This window comes from Glossina fuscipes, unplaced genomic scaffold, assembly GCF_014805625.2.
Source record: "Glossina fuscipes isolate IAEA_lab_2018 unplaced genomic scaffold, Yale_Gfus_2 27, whole genome shotgun sequence".
In the NCBI taxonomy this organism is placed as follows: domain Eukaryota; kingdom Metazoa; phylum Arthropoda; class Insecta; order Diptera; family Glossinidae; genus Glossina; species Glossina fuscipes.
The window spans coordinates 640,338-662,750 of record NW_023998422.1 but is presented as its reverse complement, the minus strand read 5'-3'; the positions used below and the strand labels follow the sequence as shown (position 1 = coordinate 662,750).

Genomic DNA, 22,413 nt, shown 5'->3' with positions numbered 1-22,413 from the left:
TGTCGTGCAAGAACTTGGAATGTTTCTGCCAAATTTAAAATAATTTTTGCAATCAAGAGAATGTTTACAACAAACATTACACAGAGGGACAGATGGACATGCTTAAATCGATTTAGAATTTTTTATTGGTCAAGAATATAAATTCTTTTTGGGATCTCGGTTGCTTATTTCCGGGCGTTGCAAACGTTTTGAGAGAATGAATATATCTCTCATGCTTCGTTGACGGATATAAAAACGAAAGAAACGGAAACAGGAAAGAATTTCAAATTTTGCTGTGTAGAACGAATTTTGAACACTCATCACATAAATAATACATAAAGAAAAAGTCATATTAAAAATTCTACGCGGTTTTTTCCTCGGGATGGTCTTGCATTTTTTGTGTAGGTAGTTTTCTAATTCGTTGCTCTTGGAAAAAAATTATATTGATTTGAAAATGAGGTAAATATCTGAAGCAATACGTTATGTGATGCTTTTTTATTATATAAAGATGAAAGCATCTTTAAGTGGCACGTCTTTCCATTACCTTAGTAGAACTAAGTCATTGTTTTAGAATAGTGCTTAAAAGTAATTTGAATTGCTCACTACTTTTTAAAGGGTTTCTGCAGACAGTGTTATTCAAATAAGTAATACCTACAACGTTGCTGGACATAAAAAACATAGATGATAAGACGAACAAGATCATATCCGCGTTTATTGTTCACAATTTCTATACGAATGGCACAATGTTTCTTAAAGTCTCCAAAACACTGTTTTACGCTTACATAAAGCGAAGTTATTGAGCAAGTAATATAGTAGCAATCCCTCATATAGCGATAGAATGGTAGAATATTTTGTCAAATGTGGGCATATTAGTTTGCCTTCTGAACTGGCCTTTGAAAAGTGCTTAGAAAATATTCGTTGAGTGCCTTAGGATCAGTATATCTTTCGCAGTTTCTAAGTAATAGTTTTATGGGTGTTTATGAGAGCTGCACTCAGTTTTTCATTGAAGTTTCATATCCTTCTGAATATTCGCGCAAAGTTTAAGTTCAAGTTAAGTTCAATATGTCGTAGAAATTGTAAATTAGTTGCTTAGCTATTGCAGGGGAAGGGATTTGTATAGTAAAATCTTCACTAAGGTGCAAATCATCTGGATTCTTGCGGTCTTAAGAGTTCCACCAGCAAAGGCGGAAGAACGGACAAACTTCGAGTTTTTTGCTGATCGAGAGCAGAAGTACTCATTGGAGTCTTAAATTTGAATGCTACGGTCGGAAAGGAAAATGTAGTAAGCTTCAGTGGGCAAAAAATCCGATTTCAAATAAACTCAAATCTGTTTTTATGCGGTCTTTTTTGTGCGTTTATGCGGTCCACATTTACCGCATAAAAGAAATACTTTCGAATTGTGTTGCGAAAGCTGTTTTTTATAGCTTCACCCAAACCTATTTTGTGCGGTTTTTTTTGTACGTTTATGCTATCCTCATTTATCGCATAAAAAACTTTTTAATTGTGTTGCAAAAACTTTTTTATAGCTCCACCCAAACCTATTTTGTGCGGTTTTTTTTGTGCGTTTATGCAGTCCCTATTCACCGCATAAAACAAATACTTTTTAATTGTGTTGCGAAAACTATTTTTTATGGCTGCACTCAAACCTGTTTTTATGCGGTCTTTTTTGTGCGTTTATGCGGCCCACATTCACCGCTACACAATTTCACTTTTTATTGATCTCATATCGCTAAGCAAAGCAAGCGAAACGGGAGATTCCGTGCGTTTGCCTCTTCTCTCTTGATTCTTTGTATATGTAGTCTAGAGAAAACCCTAAAAGAAAGAAAGAACACGTAGTCTTGGGAAAGCCCAAAACATTGAAAAAAGGACCAATTTATGGATTATTCCTTATTTGATCTGCACCGTAATGTCGCGTAAGCGAACAAAAGGACATAAAATTTCAAAACGTTTGACTTACCGGTCAAAAAGAAAGCTTATTGGGGCAATGTATTTAATTCGTTTAAGAGTAGAATTGAAAAACTAACTAATGGTAATAGTAGATGACTGAATAAAATTAGTTCTTGATAGTTATACCAGCATTGATTGACTCATTTCTTTATATAGATTTATTGCTATGGCATAAGAAGTCCTTATCAATCATCGTAAAGTAATTTATAAAACACATAACGTAACTTAGACGAACTACTTTTTTATAAATTAATTTTTATTTATAGAACAAGCAGATTTTTTTTTATGCCTTTTTTATGTCTTTATATATATATATATATCAGTGTTAAAGAGAACTTAACATCGTTTAAGTTAAGGCAGGCAATAGTCAGTCAGTATCGTGTATTGTGGAATATATGTTAGACATGATTCACAGACCTTCGCAACATGATGATGATGTAACATGTTTACGCATACTTCAACAAATGCACATGCACATGAACATGCACACGCACACCTACGGTAAAAGGAATTTAAATACACCCAGACAGTTATGGCGTTTGACGCCGTTTCCTTGCTATAGCAAGAGGAAATGCAACGACAAATTTCCAGTTTAATATCCTGCCATTAGGCTAAAGATTTTTTATGCGCGCATATATAGATGTGCTGCACTATTTTATGTAAACCTTAAAAAAAAAAAACAAGCGAAAAGTTTGTTTACTGAAGTCATGAATATTTTTAAAGGATTTTATTATGTATGTTTGTGGGGGTCCTTTATGCAAAATGTATATATTTTCGTTCCTTTGAACAATGTAATTTTTTAATAACGCTTACTTCTTTTCTTTTTTGTTTTTTAATTTTTTTTTTTTCATTTATTTTTCTTTTCGAAAACTTTCTGAATTAAAAAAAAAAAAAAAATTCTTTTCTATCATTAAATTATTTAAGGTCGTAGTGGCGTCAAATAATGACGAACAAAAAAACAGGAAGAAGAAGAAAATTTAATGACTGCAATTTAAAAGTGCTGTCATGATATACAAACATATTTATATATATATATATATGTCTATTCATAAATTCACACAACATGTACATTATATATGAGAGATATACATAATGTCTTCCAAAATTTAATTAAAGCGAAAAGAAAAGTTATTTCGTCCTGAAACGAATTTTAGATACCATCTCTTCAAAACGTGTGAATAAAGTCCAACATTTTATTTATGCTATGCCCTTGTTCTTGTATTTTTAATAAACAATGTCCGGTAATTATTGGGTTGCATTAGGTAATGCTACGATTCCTCCATAATAAAGCATTAAATTTCTAGGTTTTCCTCCACCGTTTAAATCAGTTTACAGTAGCTTTCTCGAGCTTCCTTTAAAACGGATTATGTGTCGAAAAAAGACAAACAATTCCGTAAGCTTTACTTTTCCTGCTTAGTCGAACTGAAGAATGAACAAGCGCATCGAATATCGGCGGCCAGTCTAGTTTGAACGGACATATTCGATTTTGTGTTTTGCGAACTGCTCCAAACCAGCAGATTCAGCATCGCTATAGAAAACTGCCATAAATATCCGAGGCAAGGCAAACTGTTACTTCAAACCTGAGAACTTTGTGATGGGCGTGAAGAAATTCACAATCTTACACTTTTATAAGTTTGCTTTTGTATCAGAGCGATATCTGCCAACCGATATTTTGGATATTTCTATATCTTTGAAATCGTGGATTACCCCATTTCGTAAAAACTCCGTCGATACGGATGCGTGCAAAGAAAAAACCGCTGAGCGTGAACATCGGATAAAAGAGCTCACGGGAACAAAGTAAAAATGATAGGAGATAGAATTCAATAGGCAAAGTGCTGCCGTTCTATTTTAAAAATGGCGGGCGCAGTCCGGAACTTTTTTTCTTGTCAATCAAAGAGAAAGGGCTCTAGATGTGAATGTCAAATAGAAAAGCTCGCGGAACCCGAACAAAAGGGCTAGTAGGTAGAATTCCGTAGGCGAAACGTGGTCGTTCTATATTAAATATAGCCGAAGCAGCCTGGAGCTCTTTTTTTCTTGACAATCAAAGAAGAGGGCTCTGGATATAAACATCAGATAAAAGAAGTCACGGAACCATGCAAAAGGGCTAGGAGACGGAATTCGAGAATATGGCGCACACAGCCCGATGTTCCTTTTTTCTTGACAATCAAAGAAAAAGGCTCTAGATACGAATATCAATTAAAAGGAGTCACGGATTCACGAAAAGTGCTAGGGGACAGAATTCAATAGGCGAAATGTCGTTGCTCTGTATTAAATAAGGCTGACGTAATACAGAGCTTTTTTTTCTTGACAATTAAAGAAGAGGGCTCTGCATGTGAACATCAGATAAAAGAAGTCACGGAACCAACCAAAGGGACTAGGAGACAGTATTCTGGAATATGGCGGACGCAGTACCGAGCCCTTTTTTTTTCTTGACAATCAAAGCAAAGAGCTTGGGATGTGAACATCAGATAAAAAAGTTCAGGAAAAAGAATGTGAACGGACTAAAGAGTAAAAAATATGAAGTAACTGAAAGAATTTCTTTAAACAGATGAGAAATAAACTGTTTTATCAGAGTCACTTTTTCGCTTCGTTAGTCAAGGGGTGTTTAGAAAAAAATGGAAGACACATTATAACACGTTACTCGTGTACGTTATATGATGCAAATAATATTTGTTATTACCCGACTTAATAATAATAATAAAAGTTACAATTTATTCAGCATCTTACGCTATCAAATTATATAACTAAATGTTAAACTGTATATGAAAGTAGGTGACCTAAATTTATTTCAACCAATAAATCTTTTCAAAATGGCTGATCATTTATGAAAGTCTCTCCATATTACTTATTTATTTATTTATTTATTTTTTTTGTTTTATTGTTGTTTATTGGAAATTGCATTTTTGGCGCTAGAGATTGTAAATAATTTCGACCATTTCATCTTATATATGGCGCCATTTTTAGCAGCAACAACATTTACTCAGCACATTTAGTTAATTAAATTTTTTTACTATGTTTGTTGAATGTCTTTTTTAAATTTAGATTTTAAACATCCTATCACGCACACTTCGCTTTGAAGTTGTTTCGGCCATTGGTGGCGACTTGAAAATAAAATTTTAGCAAAACAAGTAAAAACATTATAAAGTCGCGCGACGCCAACCTTTACATACTTTACACCACGTCGCCTGCTATAGTTATTTGTCATACACGTTAATAATATTGCTATCATGCAAAGACATAATTTTCATGAAAGTCCGCATATTGGAAAGTTAGACTTTCTTTCCGCATAAGAGTTTGCTATCAGCGCCTACATGAGGATCGAAATAAATTGACCTATGTGATCCAATTTCCCCACGTTCATGTGAATTATTAAGATATCATGAGATATCGTATGTGGAGTGGGGGAAGAACTAAGCCCTCGTGGTTCAAATTAGGTCCACTCAATTTTTTTATTTAACTACTATCATGAAAAAATTTTCATCACCAAAAAATTAGCAATTAGGCTTTTTTGGCATATGAAGGTTAACGTGTCATGAGAGTTATGTCTTTATATGCGCTTGTGTCCAAAATTTAGACATGCGTGGTCCGAATTCGGCACGGTAGATTTCTTTGTCAATTTACTATTATGAGCCAATTTTCAACATTAAACATTGAAAATTCGATCTTTTTACCGTATAAAGCTTTAGTTTCCACAGGAACGGTTGTTTGATAGCGTGTTCAGAAAATTGCCCCAACCAGTCCAAAGTTTTCACACCAATTTGGAATGCCGAAATACTACTACTTAGCCACTTTTTGGACAAATTTTGAAAATTACAATTTTTTCCCATACAACGCCTTATTTTGAAAACCCGAAAGTGGTCGAAAAAGTGAACCAATCCGAATCATTTTTAATAACATTCGTCCTTAAGCCTCAAAAATAGTCACCTGCGGCTTGGACACATAAATACATAGACAGACACTAGACGGAGAGACGGACAGACAGGCTTAGATCGATTAAGAAAATCATTCTGAATCGACCGGTATAATAAACGATGGTTCTGGAAGGCACTAAGCCCTTCTGGGTGTTACATATGTCCGCGCTAACTTAATATGCCCACAAACGGTGTAGCGCATAAAAATGCAATAAATTATTTTATTAGACATTGAGTTATCCGTTCCTAATTTTCAAATTTTTGTAAAAATTAACTAAATACTGCGAATAAAGAAATTTATTTTGACGGCGGGATGAAACTTCTATAACAACAATTTTCAGCATTTATGTTCTTGCATATTTAGAAAGCCAAAAAAAAAAAAAATTCAGGAGCTCCTCACGTTTTTCTTTTCATTTTTTAGTGGATACGACGACATTAGGATTAGCTTATCGGTTTTAGCGAAAAAGTGTATCCGCGGCAAGTAACATAATTTAAAAAAAAAAAAAAACTCCTGGCAGCGAGTACCGCTTTTTTCTTGCAGAGACGATTCCCTTGCAGAAGGGATTTTCCTCAGTAACGTTAACCGGGACTTCGCTTCAGTTCAAGGCCTTAAGTAACAAAAACCATTGACGCCTCTCACCTTCCTTTGTTGTAAAAAATTACGTCCTTATAATTCAGTATTATAAGCATTGAATTCAATCATTGGTCGCCTATTGTCCGTACGCGGTAATTACTTTATTCATGGCTGGATTTCTTACTTATGACCCTAATAATTTAAGTGTCACGTGTAATAGTTTTGTTTTTTACGAATCGAATCAATTACGTTATACTCCAGTCAACGTATTTCCTTACACTTTTTTTTTAAGTTTAACAAATCTATTGTTAATGCCGTTTAGTAAACATGTCAACCATCAACTTTACGATTTAATTGTTATCTAAGTCTTCGATTTCATTTGTATTGAAGCCGTAACAAGTTTTGAACTTTTTCCCCCCGACTCTGTGATGTCAGCCTAGCGCTATACGGTATGGTCGCGTGATCACAAATTTGTGCATTGCCTCGAAAGATTGCTGTGGATTTTTCTTTTTCCCCCCACCCGCCTAACATCAAAGTAATAGGATACGATATCAGATTTGTGTCTCTTCTCCGATGTTTCTTCAATTATTTATTTTGCAAAGATAGTGAAGAGGAAAAATCCTTTTAATTTTTATTATAAATTTTTCAATTCCAAGTGACCTGCAAACAGTATATAGCCTTATGCAAGATTCAACACTAGCGTTCGCAAAACTGTTCTCTGAGAGGATTTAAAAAAATTAAAATGTCGCTATTTGCGTACCAGGTGGCCACTGTTTGTTTTCTGAATTTTAAATTTATTTTTTTGTGTACATTTCAATTGAATTCGTCACCACTGTAGACAACTGCCTTACTTGTACGAGCGCATGTCACCATCATCATCATCATCATCATCACAGGCTTTAAACAGCTTTGCTTTTTTGCTCAAACAGTCTTTTTATATCAACGAAGGTAAGAGTTTTATAATAAAAAAATCACTCCAATAGTTACACTTGCTTGGATGAACTCTTTGATACCTGTCACTTCAGGCCATTACATCACAAAATATTTAGCTAAAATATTATAGATAAACGGTCACATTTACAACAATTTTCTTACTAAGCTTAAGTGGGCTATAGGTAGATCCCGACGGGCAGTTTGCGTATGACGCCTCGATCTTTGAAATTTTCCGAAATTTTTGCCCTTCAGGCTTAAATCTGTTATAGATCGTAGCTTATGGTTTTTTTATCTATAGTGAACGTTATTTGTATCCAATCTGTGCCTTATATTTGAAGATTGATCAGTGGCCATCGAGCAAGTCCGAGTTACGGATATTTGGTACAGTCCTCTGATACGCATTTTTGGCGCATTATACACTCAACGATCCATTCAGTAAATCCCCTTATGGTAATGAGTATGATTTTTCAGGAACTTTTTTAAAAATATATGCGTCACGTTACATTTATACAGATATATACTAAAGGGGGCTTCTGTGCTTTTACCGAAATCATCGGAAAAAATATCAAATCTAACTATGAAGATAGGTTTAGCTTTTCCGCAATATCAGTGTACAGTGTGAAGAAAATTGATTCAGAGCGAACTAATTAGAAATTAATAAAGGGACTTTAACCTCATGAGCGATCAATATTTTTTAGACAACCATTTGTCATCTTAATGTTTAATGCGTCCCGATTGCATACGTTCATGTTTGTCATTTGCTGTCAGTGACTATTAACAAAAATATCAAGTTTTTCCCCTTTTCTTGCGGTACAAAAGGGTATAAAAGTTAATGCGGATCTGTATATAACGCCCAGATGGACTTGAAATGCATCCATTTTTTATTATGCTGACTGATTCAGAATCGCTTTCTAAATCGACCTAAGCTGTCATCTGTTTGTTTTCTTGTGCTCTATACACGGGTAGCAATATTTATGACATTTCGATGAAATTTGGTACATTTGATATGTTTCGGCGTAGGGACGAATGCTATTAAAAATGGTTCGGTTTGGATCACTCTTTCGACCATTTCCCATCTTCTCTTGAAAACGTGTTATACAAATAACTTTATTCACGGTGAGCTGTGAACAGTCCATGATATTTTAGCGATATAGGAAAACCAAAGGTATTATAGCAGGGAAGATAACCAACGTTATTCTGGTTTGCGTCTTTGCAAAAATGTCTTTGTTATGCTACAATCTATCGCGAAGTGAAAAAGAAACCAATAAAATAAGAAGCGTGCAACAAACAACAAAGAAATTTTTAAAATTCTTTTATGCTTTTTCATGGTTTTAAATATCTAATCTTGGAGTGAAATCGTTTCGCTACGAAAGAAAAAGCTGAGGCAAATTTATATGTTTTTATAATATATAGGAGGATATCTTCTAAATCAAGTTTGCCTTCAAGCTTTAAAAATAACTTTCTGTTTGCCTCGCTATCAATGTGTTTATGATTGTAACGATAGAACAGAAATTGCTTGCTATTAAAAGTGCACCTCACGCGAAGCTTATTTTTAATAATTAAATTTTTTGCATTACATCACGTCTTGGCTTCATACGTTAAAGACTAATAGCGTTCAATAGCTTAAACCATCACGTTATGCATCTTAAATAATAAATTTTTATGAGAATAATTGCCTATCATGCGTGGTTTTGTTTTCCTGACTTGATGAATAATCGACAGTTTGGACTACCAATGCTTGCGACAAAATGAATAGTCACGACCCAAGAAAGATATCAAAAAATGGGACGAAAAGTAAAATGTTTTTACTTATATATGGTAAATCTCTTCTCTATCGTTCGGTCATTCCTGTTCGATGTAAATCGATGAAGATTCAAAAACCATAGCGATCTCTCTGTCCTATTCAATGAATGCTATGTTCAAGGTACGTTCACTCCTGTTCCGATGCGTTTCAAATATTGAAAAACCATAGAGGTGTCCTATTCAAGGGAATGTGTCATGAGCAAGAGAGACGTCTAACGTTCATTCCTGTTCGATCTAAAACGGTGAATTTCAAAGATTCAAGAAAATAGAGGTCTCTCTGTCCTATTCAATGGACACCGTGTTCAAGAGAAACGTCTACCGTTCGTTCATGTTAGAGCTAAATCGATGAGTTTCAAAGATTCAAAAACGATTGGGAGCTTTATCCTATTCGACGGACGTCATGTTCAAGGGAGACGTCTACCGTTCGTTCCTGTTCAATCTAAATCGATGAGTTTCAAAGATTGAAAAACCATAGAGGTCTCTCGGTCCTATTCAAAGAAAGAAGTCATATTCAAGGGAAACGTCTACCGTTCGATCTTAATCGATGGGTTTCAAAGATTCAAGAACGATATAGATCTCTTTGTCCTATTCAAGGGAATGTGTCATGATCAAGAGAGACGTCTAACGCTCATTCCTGTTCGATATAAAACGATGAATTTTAAAGATTCAAGAGCCATATGGATCTCTCTATTCTATTCAAGGAAAGAGGTCATGTTCAAGGGAGACGTCTGTCGTTCATTCCTGTTCGATCTAAAACGATGAATTTCAAAGATTCAAGAAAATAGAAGTCTCTCTGTCCTATTCAATGGACGCCGTGTTCAAGAGAAACGTCTACCGTTCATTGCTGTTCGATCTAAATCCTTAAATTTTAAATATGCAAGAACGATAGGGATCTCTCTGTGCTATTCGATAATCATTGTCATCTTAGCAGTGATTGGAGCTTTCGCTTCTATTCATGGGAAACTTTTTCCGAAAGAACATGAACTGCATCGAGTGTTTCGTCTATTATCGTCTTGATAGAAACAAATATTTAATATACGCAAACAGCATAGAACTGAAAATTATCAAACAATAACTTATTTCATTTTTGTTGTTTTTTCTTTCTTTTTATACCTAAACGAGAATTTATGCGAAAATAAGCAAACAAATTACTTAAGCTACGATGAATCATCATCAATGTCCGCATTTTGGTAGAATACAATCAAATATTTTTAATAAAACAAACAAATGATTGCGTCATCAAGAAAACACAAAAGAAAGTTAGATTAGATTCGATTAGAGACGAAATAAATGTTTGCACAATTTTCTGTGAAGGACTTGCGGGCCCTTCCTAACAATGCGATGCCCGTCATTTTGTTGATAACATCTTGTAATAGGCATAAGGGCATTGATTAACGAAATATTACAGAGAAACACAGAATATTCTGTTTCTATATACTACAACGACCAATAGGTCTCGGAAGTAAAGAAAACGATTTTTTTTGTTTTTGTAAAATTCTATTTTATCCATCAAAATGTAATTAGTTTAAGGTTGTTCTAACGTAAACTTCAGTATCCATCTGATCTGATCAATTGATCCAAATCTTTGTCTTTTCTGCCTTTCTTTTCAGACTTGCGAACAGATAATACTCGCTTGGAGCCTAATTTATAGGGTGCGGTAGGTGAGTAGGGCGACAATTCGAACTTCAAGCCATGCCATTTTCACCGTTGCCTGGAATTCGTAATGCGTTGTTGCTTTGTTTCCATCGTGACCAAACAAAATGTCCCTGGAATTAACTTGAAATTTTTGACTTGAGGCATCGTTTGAAGGTTGTCGCCTTCTAAAAATGAAGACGGGCGGGTGTCAGTCTGGCGACTTATTGATGACTATGCTACGCCAGACTTTCGCTTCCTGCCTATGTTTTTGAGGTGTCGAAATTTCTTGTTACAAAGGTGCAAAAAGGTGGCGGCTGGGCGAATACACGGCTCCTTACAAGAGAAATTTTGTCAATGAAGTACTCTTTGATAGTCGATGTAGAGATTGCTTGCTACGTATACAGCGGAACTGTTACCCTCCCTTGCATATTATAAAAGTTCAATTATCTTGATAAATAAAATAATAACTGAAAGGATTCGCCTGAGTAGCCGAAGGCGAGGAATCTCGACTAGCAAGTCAATGGCCGTGGGTTCGAATTTCGAGTGCGGTAGAGTTTTTAATAAAAGTTTTTAATAGATGCTAGTGCTTTTAAGAGAATTTATATCTCTGGCGAAATTAATAATAATAATAATAACTGAAAGGAAAATTAACTTAAATTGATTAATTTCGTCATATGATTTTTAATATCTCTGCACATAAGTCGCAAGTCCATCTGATCAGCACACACTTGTACATATATAAGGATATAGTTTGAATGAATCAAGTCTATCCATTTATTTATGACCTTCTTGATCATTAATAAATAAATTTCCATAACAATCATTGGTGCCCGGGAGTGTACTAACCTTGGTCTGGTTTATTTACTATCGCACGGAGATAACACATGTAGAGACCACGCGTAGCAAATGTAGACTGAACTATACTAAATTTCGAGTTCATTTGGGTTTGTCCGTTTTTACCGAGGATATATGATCGCAAAAATAACAACAGAAACAGCAACTAATTGTTTATAATCCATCCATAATTATATAATCAAGCAGGCAAAAACCTAATTTGATAGTTTACATATAAACCAAATTAGTGTAAAACTCGGTGCAAATATTTATTTGAATTTAGTTTTATTGCAGAAAAAGGAAATTAACAGTAAGTTTTATATTTATATGTTATTAAAAGTCTTACATATTTACTTCATATAGCATATATAGCATTGTATATATATATGAAACGAATAAATATTATGGACTTGGCACAAAACAGAAAACAGAAAACAGAAAATCCACAATAAAAAATCTATGACTTAAACTTAAAAATCACATTCGTGACCAATACATTATGCATTACGTTTTATAAAGCGTTTACACACATATGAGAGTTTTATTAGATAATTGAAAGCCTTTGTTATAAATCAAAATGTCATAGTCGTAGTAAGTTCAAAACAAAAATCTCTAAGCACTTTAAGCAACATACGCTTTCAATACAAGCTATACATGCGGTTTAATGCGCTGTTATCCCAGGCAGTCAGTCATATATGATCGATTGATGGAAACGGGACTTTATATAAAGAGAATTTCGTTCTCAATGTACAAGCAATCTTGGACATGACAGCTCATAACATAACTTTTTATCTAATAGATTCCATACACTTGTGAAGGAGGAAGAGAAAGAAATTTTATTGACCAAATCCGACAAAGGTTGATATTGAGATAATTTTTAGGTGAATATATTTCCACCTTTTCATTCGTTGAGGTAGTTCAGGTGTTTTGCAGATATTTACAAATTGATAACTACTACGTAACTGAATGCTTGTGATGCCTGGGCATTCGGGTGTTGAGGCCAACAAAAGAGCTGACTATCTAGCCAACAGGGCAGACAGAGGGGTTACGTAACTTTCTAAAAGCTTTTCGTGGCTTACCAAGAACCCATATTAGCAGGTTAGTCCCGTAGTGGGCGCAGAAAAAATCAGATTGCCGCTGCAAGCAATGTGCAGGACAATGGCGAACAAAAAAAAATTTATAGAATCTACCGGTATGGTACATAAATTACTGGAACGAAAGTAGAAGCGACACACGTTTAGTTACAGCCTTCAGTAAGGTCGGTAATTCCCTCAGGTACGTGCTGAAAAACGTGAATATGTCCAATACCGGCCAAGCGGCAAAGAAGACGTGCCATCGTTTTCTATGCGACTCTGAGGCCATCTGCAGAATCAGACACCAGATGATCGGCGAGCGTTTTACAGCGCCGGACACGGTGTGGTGCTTCGATCCAAAGAAGGTGCAGGAATTTATAAAAGCTTTAAGACTGGGAACCTACGAGCATGGGCGAGTACAATGGATCTTCTAGATCGAGGTAAGGGGTGCCTGCGCACTTGATAATAAATTCCTGTGAACCAACCAATATCAGCATTGTCAAGCATGTGAGGCAAAGGGATAATCACAACATTTTTGAGGAGAGTAAAGACGCACCATGTATACCAATAAATGGCTTCACAATGTAACATAAACCATAATCTTCAGCTGGCAAGGAATTGTCCCAATTACGGGGCAAATGGTCTAAAATTATTTCTCAATCCTAATAATTTGGGGCCTGACAAGATGGCTTATCAAAGATTCGCCCTAAGGCTTCTGAACCGTCAAAGACATTCGTGTTCATGGTAAACGTAGGTATCTTTTAGATTTGTATGAGCAGATATAAGTATCTCAGATATAGAAACTCATTGCTTATTGAAAGGCACCCAAAAGCTAGGATCATTTCGCAGATAGTAGCTATACATTATAGAGCAGAGGTAGGCAATAGAGAGAAGGAAGGTATGCACACAACATTAATTTTTCATTTAATTGGCCGTCGGCTCCAAAGCGTAGTGTGAAGGAAATGAAAAATTTTTGTTAGTCGAACGAACTAACGAATATCGAATTATGTCAATATTATTATTGTTGTTTTTTTTTTATGGACGTAGGTAGCAAATAGGCGCAATATATTTATTAAGCAGAATTTTGGCGCCATAAGTTTCCTTTGTTCCAGTTTTTTTTTTTTTTTTTTTTTACTACGATGCATTAAAATTTCTACATACATACCTACATATATAAACGGCGATAGTACAATTTTGTTTTTTTTTTTTTTATGTGCTTTAACTAAATGAACCTTTTCTAAGCGACTGATGGGTTTTTCTCGTACAGTTTATTAATACTGTTTCCACTATTGCACTGTAATTTAAGTGCAGTATAATTGTAAAAAGTTGTAGTATTTTTTTTATATTTTTTATTTTTTAAATGCTTTGCATGTTATAAAGTTATTGGATTTCAAATGATTGCATGTCTTTCACGATATATACTTGCTTGATGATTTCAAATATTCTTAAAAAGCACTTAACAGTGGCCGCTAAAAAACTGCTAAAATTTTGAGTCATGCCTCGAGCGTTTTTCATCGATTAAAATTGTCCTAGAAATATATAATATATGCTGTCATCTTTCATTTCAAGGCTTCAAAGTGATTAAGGGATAGTTTAGATGTCTGTCTCGATGAATAGGAAAAATCGCTACACTATATCAATTTTTAAAGTATTTCCTCTGTAACGAAACAGAGCACTGCTTATTGACACTGTTGTTAACCTCTGTTCGGAGAATCTTGCTTCCTTCCTTCTTTGATTCGGAGAAAATTTCTTCTAAAAGTCAACGGTTTTCTTGTACGATTGTGCTATCAATCGGTAAAAGCGATTTAACACTCGAGCATTCGAGCTTGGTTATGGCAAAACGAACCTGTAGGTGCATTAAAAAAGAATGCAGATAGGAAATCGAAGGATGAAAAATTAGCAAATTCATTCACTGAGGCCTACGCAAAGAATCATCTTTGCAAGTTTTAAAGCCATTGAAACGATTTATAAGCAAGTAAATACGAATTGAAACTACGATAAGACGAAATCCACTCTTATAGGTTCACGTATTGAGAACTGGTTCAACTCAGTGGGGAGTAACTAAGTCGATTATTGAGAGCCAGTATGGCCGACGTTTGCTAAAAAGAGTGATGGAATATTACAAGGATTTCGCTACTGCAACTCATTCTGCTGATCAGACATCACTTACTTTGGTTAAATGGTTCAAAGTGATCTTTAAATCTATGTTGGCTATATTTTGCAAATCGAGACTTGAAATGTTTTATCTTAATTGTAGTATGAGATTAAAAGAATTTTTTCACTTTATTTCGCGGGCAAAACATTCACATGATTTCTTGATCAGAATGAATTGGTTTAATACTCAAGAATGCAACTATGTATATACGAGGTTATGCATTTGTAATTCAAAGGAGCATAGTAATGGGAACAAATGGGCGTACAATAGTTAAAAAAGATATAATAAACATAAGGTAAAAAAAAATTTTAGGAAGGTTAATAATGTCTGTCCATCCTTACGATTATTGCTGGAATCCCTCAAGGATGTAGGTTCAATTTGATTTCTTTCTTCTTTACTTTAACCGATTTCCATTGTTTTCACATTCCATTGTAATCAGTTCACTCTGGGGAAGACATTAACACTTCATTTTATAATTTATAAACCATTTTAAAAAGCTGGGCAAAAAGCCAACACGGGCACTTACAGAGCGTCTTCCCATTAAGGGTCGAAGTGAATAAACTCAATATATAACAATTAAGAATATTATAGTTGGGCAAGGCCGGCCATCAGACACCCCACGTAATCCTAAGCCTAATACAATTATACCTTCGTTTTTGTAAAAAGTGTACCATTTTCTTGCAAAGCCATACTTCTCATGAAAGCCCGCATATTAGAGCAATCCTTATACGCGGTGGTATCCAAATAACAGGCCTACGTGCTCCAAATCCGATAGGGTTGATTGCCATGTCAATTTACTATAATAAACTAAACTTCACCCTGAAGTATTGAAAACTAGACCTTTTCGCCAGATAAAGATTCAGTTTTCGTAGGAAAGGTTATATAGGAGAGGGCTAAAAAAATGCCCCAGCCGAGCCAAATTTTTCATATCAATTTAGTAGGTCCAAATGCTATTGCAGAACGGGAAAAATTAAAAAAAATTTTTATTTTTCAGCACACACTTAAGTTAAGCCCTGTGCCATAAGTGGTATAGGGTATAAAAACGATCTTCAATAGAGAATGCAGGCACAGTTGTTCATAAACCAAAAAAGAAAATATACTAACGCTGTACGAATGATTTACATGGCTGGACACACCCACATCAACTATTGCACCTAGTAATAGTAACAGTAGAGTTTATGCATATTTTTAGATAACGAACCAATAAATTCTCTTTATTCTTATATTTGCGAGAATCATACACATACACAAATCATTTTTCCAAATAATAGAAAAAATTATCATAGAAATGGAAGAAATTGTTAAACATTTTTCAATGATTGTTGAACTTGATTGTTCTCGTCTCTCGTCTCTTCCGAGTTGGCCTCTATACAAGCAACTGTTGCTTTGTATATGCTTGGAAAGGAAACAGCAATCAATTTCCGTTAAACGGAAATTCTAGTTTTTTTGTATTTTTTTTTTTTTTTTTTTTATTACTTGTTCATTGACGTTATAATGTGCAAAATTGTTTTTGTGTGTTTATGCTACTAAATGTTCGATTAATTCTATTTACCTTCGGCTTTTGTGGGGAGAAAAAGGTGGTGACTTTGCATACATTAAAAAAAAAAAGAAAAGAGTTTGTAAAGTGTATGTGACGATAGACATTTAAAAATCAAAATTTTAATTTAACGCTTCATTAAAAGCAACAAGTTCAGTACACAAGCATTGACAGTCTCTCTTGCCAAGAGAGTAGAGTGCAAAGACACAGGGGAGATATTCTACAACACTTCACTAATACGTTTGAGTTAACTTTATTTAAGGATAAGTAATTTCAAGCAAAGAATTGCCCGATTGATGAGAGACTCACTAAGTCGGAATTTATAAACTGAGAAAAACGAATGCAACTATAGCGCATTTACTTTGCAAAATTGTTGTTGTGAACGTAGGAAAAAACTTTCGGTTATATGAAGATATCCATCTCTCCTAAATCGATACACGTGTCACCGAAAGGAACAATTTGCCAATGTAGATTGGATCATATGAGTCCATAATTGTAGAAGTTGTCTAAGTCAAAATTGAAAAAAAATTAACTTATCAGTTATTCAGATCAATTTCTTATAGCCTACACGGTGATACACGGTACATTTAGTTAGTGCGGTCGTCTATAACACACAGAAGGGCTTAAAATAGACCCACTTTATGCTATATCGATCGATTCAGCATCATTATCTGAATTGATCTAAGCCTGTCTGCCCATCTGCCCGCGTCTCCGTCTTATGTCTGTTCATGTAAATTTGTCTTCCAGCTACAGCTCGCAATTTTTGAGATATTTCGATGACATTTGGTACAGTGACGTGTTTTGGGAGGACGAGCCCTGTTGGAAACAGTTAGGATCGGTCCACTTATGTTGTTTTAAATCTGTGCTGCAAAAATTTAAATATTACGTGTGAGAATGTATATGATCCACTCGCAATAGGCGGAGAATTGAAGAACTCACAATTTGTAATTAGTAGCGGTCACTACTCACATTTACGATGCTCATCGAAAATTGTATTAGAAAACGATCGGCAGGCATTCAGTTGTCTTTCACATTCAAAAAAATGTCTTCCGAAGGAAAAGGAGAAAGCTCCGCCTACGACAATTATTACAATTCCCCAGCTTTTCTGAGCATACTACGTTGTTAACTATTATCGGCTAAGAAGAATAATACAATGAGTGAAATAGCAAAAGTTTCAGTTGGATGCAGAGCTGCAGACATACGGAGAGGTTTAAAACGAAGAGAATATTTGCTTGGGGAAAAATGGCACAAATAGTTGCCAACGGAATAAATAGTAAAAAAAAAAAAAAAAAAAAATCAATGCAACATTATGAAGGAGTTGCATTCTTCTTAGGAATTACATCATACTAAGTGACTAAGCCTTGAAGCAAAGAGTGCCTTATGAGCCTTATGAAGATTCATTGCAAAAATATTTGTAATTTTCTTAATAATTTTTCTTATTAATTTTGATTTTATTTTATTTTTATAAATATAATGTAATTGCAAACACAGTTTATCACTCAATTAGTTTAATGATGACTTCATTTCAAACGCATTCCTCTATTTATAGTACATTAGATTTATTAAAAATTAGAATCAATTGATATTAATGTCAAGTTCAAGTTTTATATAATTAATAAACAAAACAGTACTGTAACGTCTTTTTGCTATTGGAAATATTTAAATGAATATTTGCGAAAGATTTTATTTAAAAAATAAAACGGATAAGAAATTCGCATACGCATCGACATAGATATTTCTTGTCTTCAGAGTAAAAAATTAAATTTTTCAAATCTTTAACTTTTGCTCTTGTGGCAACGTTTCTAAGGGAAAGCGACGCCAGTTTTCACCTCAGTCAATAAGTTCATAGGATGGATGGGTGTAGATGTCCTCGCTATTCACAAATTCATATGAATTTTAGATAATATCATCCTTCAAATGACATTCCGCTTTTTAGTTTAGAATTTAAGATCGTGTTAGTGACGCTACTTTTGTCATTTTCAAAACTTTCAATATATTTCGAAAAATTTTAAATTCGGGTATTGATAAAGTATTAATTTTTAATGGCAAAGCAATGGCTTGGCAAGAGTTTTTGTTACTCTATTCCATCGAGATATGCGCTAGAGAAATGGTTCACTGACTTTAAATCCGCACCCGTACAAACGATGATGAATCTGAACGCCCAGGTCGCCGAGCCCGGCAATTGTTTCGAAAAGTCAAGTTGCGTGAGATAACTGGCACCTTACTGATACGATAAAGCAGTCTAGTTGCTATTTTGCAAGAACATTTGCTTATGAGAAAGGTGCGCTCGAAGTGGGTACGGGATTAGCTCGCTTCTGACGAAAAAGAACCAACATGTTGATGATTCAGACCGCCCATTGGAGTTATTTAAGCGAAATAAAAAAGATATATTTGCTAGGAGATGTGACAATAGATGAAGCATGAATTCATGACTACGCTTTATAGTCAAGCCGATAGTGAACTGGCTGGACAGCAAACGGCGAAAGCCGTTTAAATCAACCAAAAAGGCAAAAATCGGTTGGGAACGTTATCGTGTTCTTGAGGTGGAAAAATGTTAAGGAGTGTGTTTGAATGACAACAAAAATGCACAAAAAAGCCCCAAACGAAAACGAAAACAAGTAAGAAAGGGCACCGAACGTCACATACCCACCACTATACTTTTCTCCAAGCTCTTTTATTTCATACCCGTATCGCTGGTATTATTAAGAAAATATTAATCACCATGAAAATCATGTTCATTTTAGAATTAACCCATTTTTAGGCAGATAATATTAGTTTGGGGAAAAAGAAATCCATTATTTTTATATGAACTTCAGGACTTTATTTAACATGTTTCGGATTGTCCGATTTGGGTCAAATATGCACCGTTTTGTTGTACGATTTGTTGCCATTTTAAAGGTAACTTCAAAATGCCTCTCTCATAGAAGTCCTGGTCTTTATTTGCAAAAAACTCTAGTAGTCGATTTTCACAATCCTCCCTAGATTCCAATTTTTTATTATTAAAGAAATTTTGCAATGCAAGAAAAAGATGATAATCGCTTGGTGGCAAGTCCGGACTGTATGGCGGATGCATTAAAACTTCCCAACCAAGCTCCCGAAGTTTCTGGCGAGTCACTGTAGATGTGTGTGGCCTAGCGTTGTCCTGGTGGAATACGACACCTCTCCTGTTGGCCAATTCTGGCCGTTTCTGGTCAATCGCTATCTTCAAACGGTCCAGTTGTTGACAGTAGAGATCAGAATTTAGCGTTTGGCCGTATGGAAGCAACTCATAATAAATAATCCCCTTCCAGTCCCACCAAATGAATAGCAAAACCTTCCTGGCCGTTTGAGGTGCTTCACCACTCTTTGACCATGATCGTTTTCGCACAGGGTTATCGTATGTGATCCATTTCTCATCTCCAGTCACCATCCGTTTAAGAAATGGGTCTATCTCATTCCGTTTGGCCAAGACTTCGCAGATAGAAATTCGATCCATCATGTTTTTTTCTGTTAATTGGTGTGGCACCCAAACATCGAGCTTCTTTTTGAATCCAGCTTTGTGTAAATGGTTTAAAACTGTTTTATGGTCGATTTTTAGCTCCTGGGCTATGTTACGACTGCTAACATGCCGGTCAACTTCGATCATTACTCCGATTTTATCGACATTTTCGACGAGCGGCCTACCTGTGCGAGGTGCAGCTTTAACATCAAAAATTCCTGGACGGAATCTACGAAACCAAAATTGCACATAATTGGGCGTTACAGTATCGGAACCATAAACACCATTCATAATTTTAGCCGCCTGGCTTGCATTTTCGCCTTTGTCAAAAAATGTCACCTTTCCAACGAGCATAAATCTGAAATTGTTCGATCGATACTTTACGAGAAATCTATCGGTGCAGCCATCTACCGAAAAAATAATGGATTTCTTTTTCCCCAAACTAATATATCTTCACTTGAGGAATGTAAAAAATAATCTTGTGATTACTCCCTAACTAAAACCTGAAAAACTTGAAAAAAAAAAAATAAAATATCATTACTTACGTAACTTGGTGTAGGCATGTCCGATTGGTTCCATTTTTGGATCTAAAGAGTAGTAGAGTAGTAGAGTTCGTAAAGTAAAATTTCTGCTTTCTTGCTTTTATAATTTTTGGGCAACGAGCAAAAACCCACAAATTTTTGTTAAAATAAACTGACTTGCGTTCAGTTTATGCTCCACTGCGGGCTTCTACTCTGACCAATTCGGCCCATTTCCAATACCAACCTGCGTGCAAAGACTTCTAACGTTTCTACTAAATTTGAAATCGATATCTTCGTCTTTGCGACGAACGCAGTAACAACAAGTCGCCTCATAGACGGACAGACATGGCTAAACCAATTGAGAATTTCACGCTGATCACGAATATCTTTATAGGGTCTCTGAAGCTTCCTTTCGGGTGTTGCGTACACTATCGAGAAGAACGTATTGAGTGTATTCCCATCTTGCAGTGGTGGGTATAAAAATGTTCTCAATATATCTTGTCGCAAGCCGACCATAACAGCAATGAATTGCATTAAATTATTTCCACCTACATCGCATTCCCCTGACTTAGTCTCCATGGAATATTACACTTTCGCATACCTCGCCAAAACTAGGCATATTTGCAAGGGTTGAACAAGATAGGTTTTTAATAGATTTTCTCCTTCTATTTATTAATTACATTTAGCGGGTTTTTATCTATTAATTTACTAGAAAACAAACTACTTCTACCAATACTGTCGTAATCATTTACATGAATTTTTAGGGTAGATGAACTTTTAAATGATATTAAAATTTATTGCACACAGGCAGTTAACATTTAGATAGCCGTAGTCACATTTTTTTAATGGTTGGCAACGAATGAAGAAGAAAAGAAAGAAAACAAAAAACCCAAATACAAATATTAAAAAAAATCACACCTCAAAATGTGTTTATGCTTAAGAGGCAGACACGCACACACTCGGTCGGCCAACAACTGCACTTTGTCAACTTTTAACAATATGAACAATAACGAGTGTAGTGAATATATTTTTGGCGGAACTTTGCCTAAAAGGCAGGAAAACTAATGAAAAATATTAAGAAATTTTCATTTATGTTAATTATTGTTTATAGAGCTGATTGTAAAATGTAGAGAAAAATATTAAATTTTTTATGAAACTTTCTCTTTGAACTTAATTCAGCGCAAAATTACAGTAAAGGTTAAGTAGTTATCTTGATTATAAGCTTTCTAAGTTTTTGTTTTACTATTGCATGGGATGGACTGACATCAAGAAACAAGAGTGACTATTAATTTTTCAAGTTCACCAGTTGATTGGTTTTGGCAAACAATGATTATACAATTAAATGTAGAAACAATCGCATAACCTTCAAGGAAGTAATCGTGAAACAAAGTCAGCTTATTCTTCCTCGAGGATTTCTTAGGAATGTCATGAGTGAAACGCTATTTTGGAGGTTTGTAAGTCAATTACATTTGCGCAGAGAGCTCTTTTTGAAAATGCCTGGACTGAATAGACTTTAAAAGATTTTATTGTTAAAAAATTATTTAATATTAGTCATTCGAAGCGTTGTCCACGGAAAAGCCAACCACACAAAACATATGAAAATCGCATCAAAAAAGTCTCATCTCTTGAAAGGACCTCTAGAAGAAAGAATAGAAAGTCTAGGGACTACAACAGCAGGAGAAATTTTTCTTCATCTTTACAAATAAAACATTATCGTCAGGCTAGGCTGACTATTAAATACCCTACACCACATTGTCTAACACAAGCTTATATTTGCCATAGAACAGGATAATTACACCCTGTTTTTATATGAACTTACTGTATATTAAAAACTGCAATCCTTGAAAATAAAGGCTTACTTTTCGTAAGAATGGATGTGTCCACGAGCTTCAAAAATTGAGATTCGTGTTCAGCATAGTTAATTTTTTATCACGGATCAATTTTCATCATAATATAAGACTTTTCTGCCCTAAAAAACCAAAAATTTTAATGAAAATATATAGGATAGAATTAAAAAAATTGGCCGATATGGT

The 22,413-nt window shown here is 34.8% G+C and overlaps 1 protein-coding gene across 5 annotated transcripts in view; it reads right to left on the bottom strand.

The window, feature by feature from the left end:
• Positions 1–22,413, bottom strand: part of LOC119636075 (protein 4.1 homolog) — a 69,572-nt gene that overhangs the window by 20,293 nt on the left and 26,866 nt on the right. The gene's annotated exons all lie outside the window — the stretch shown is intronic.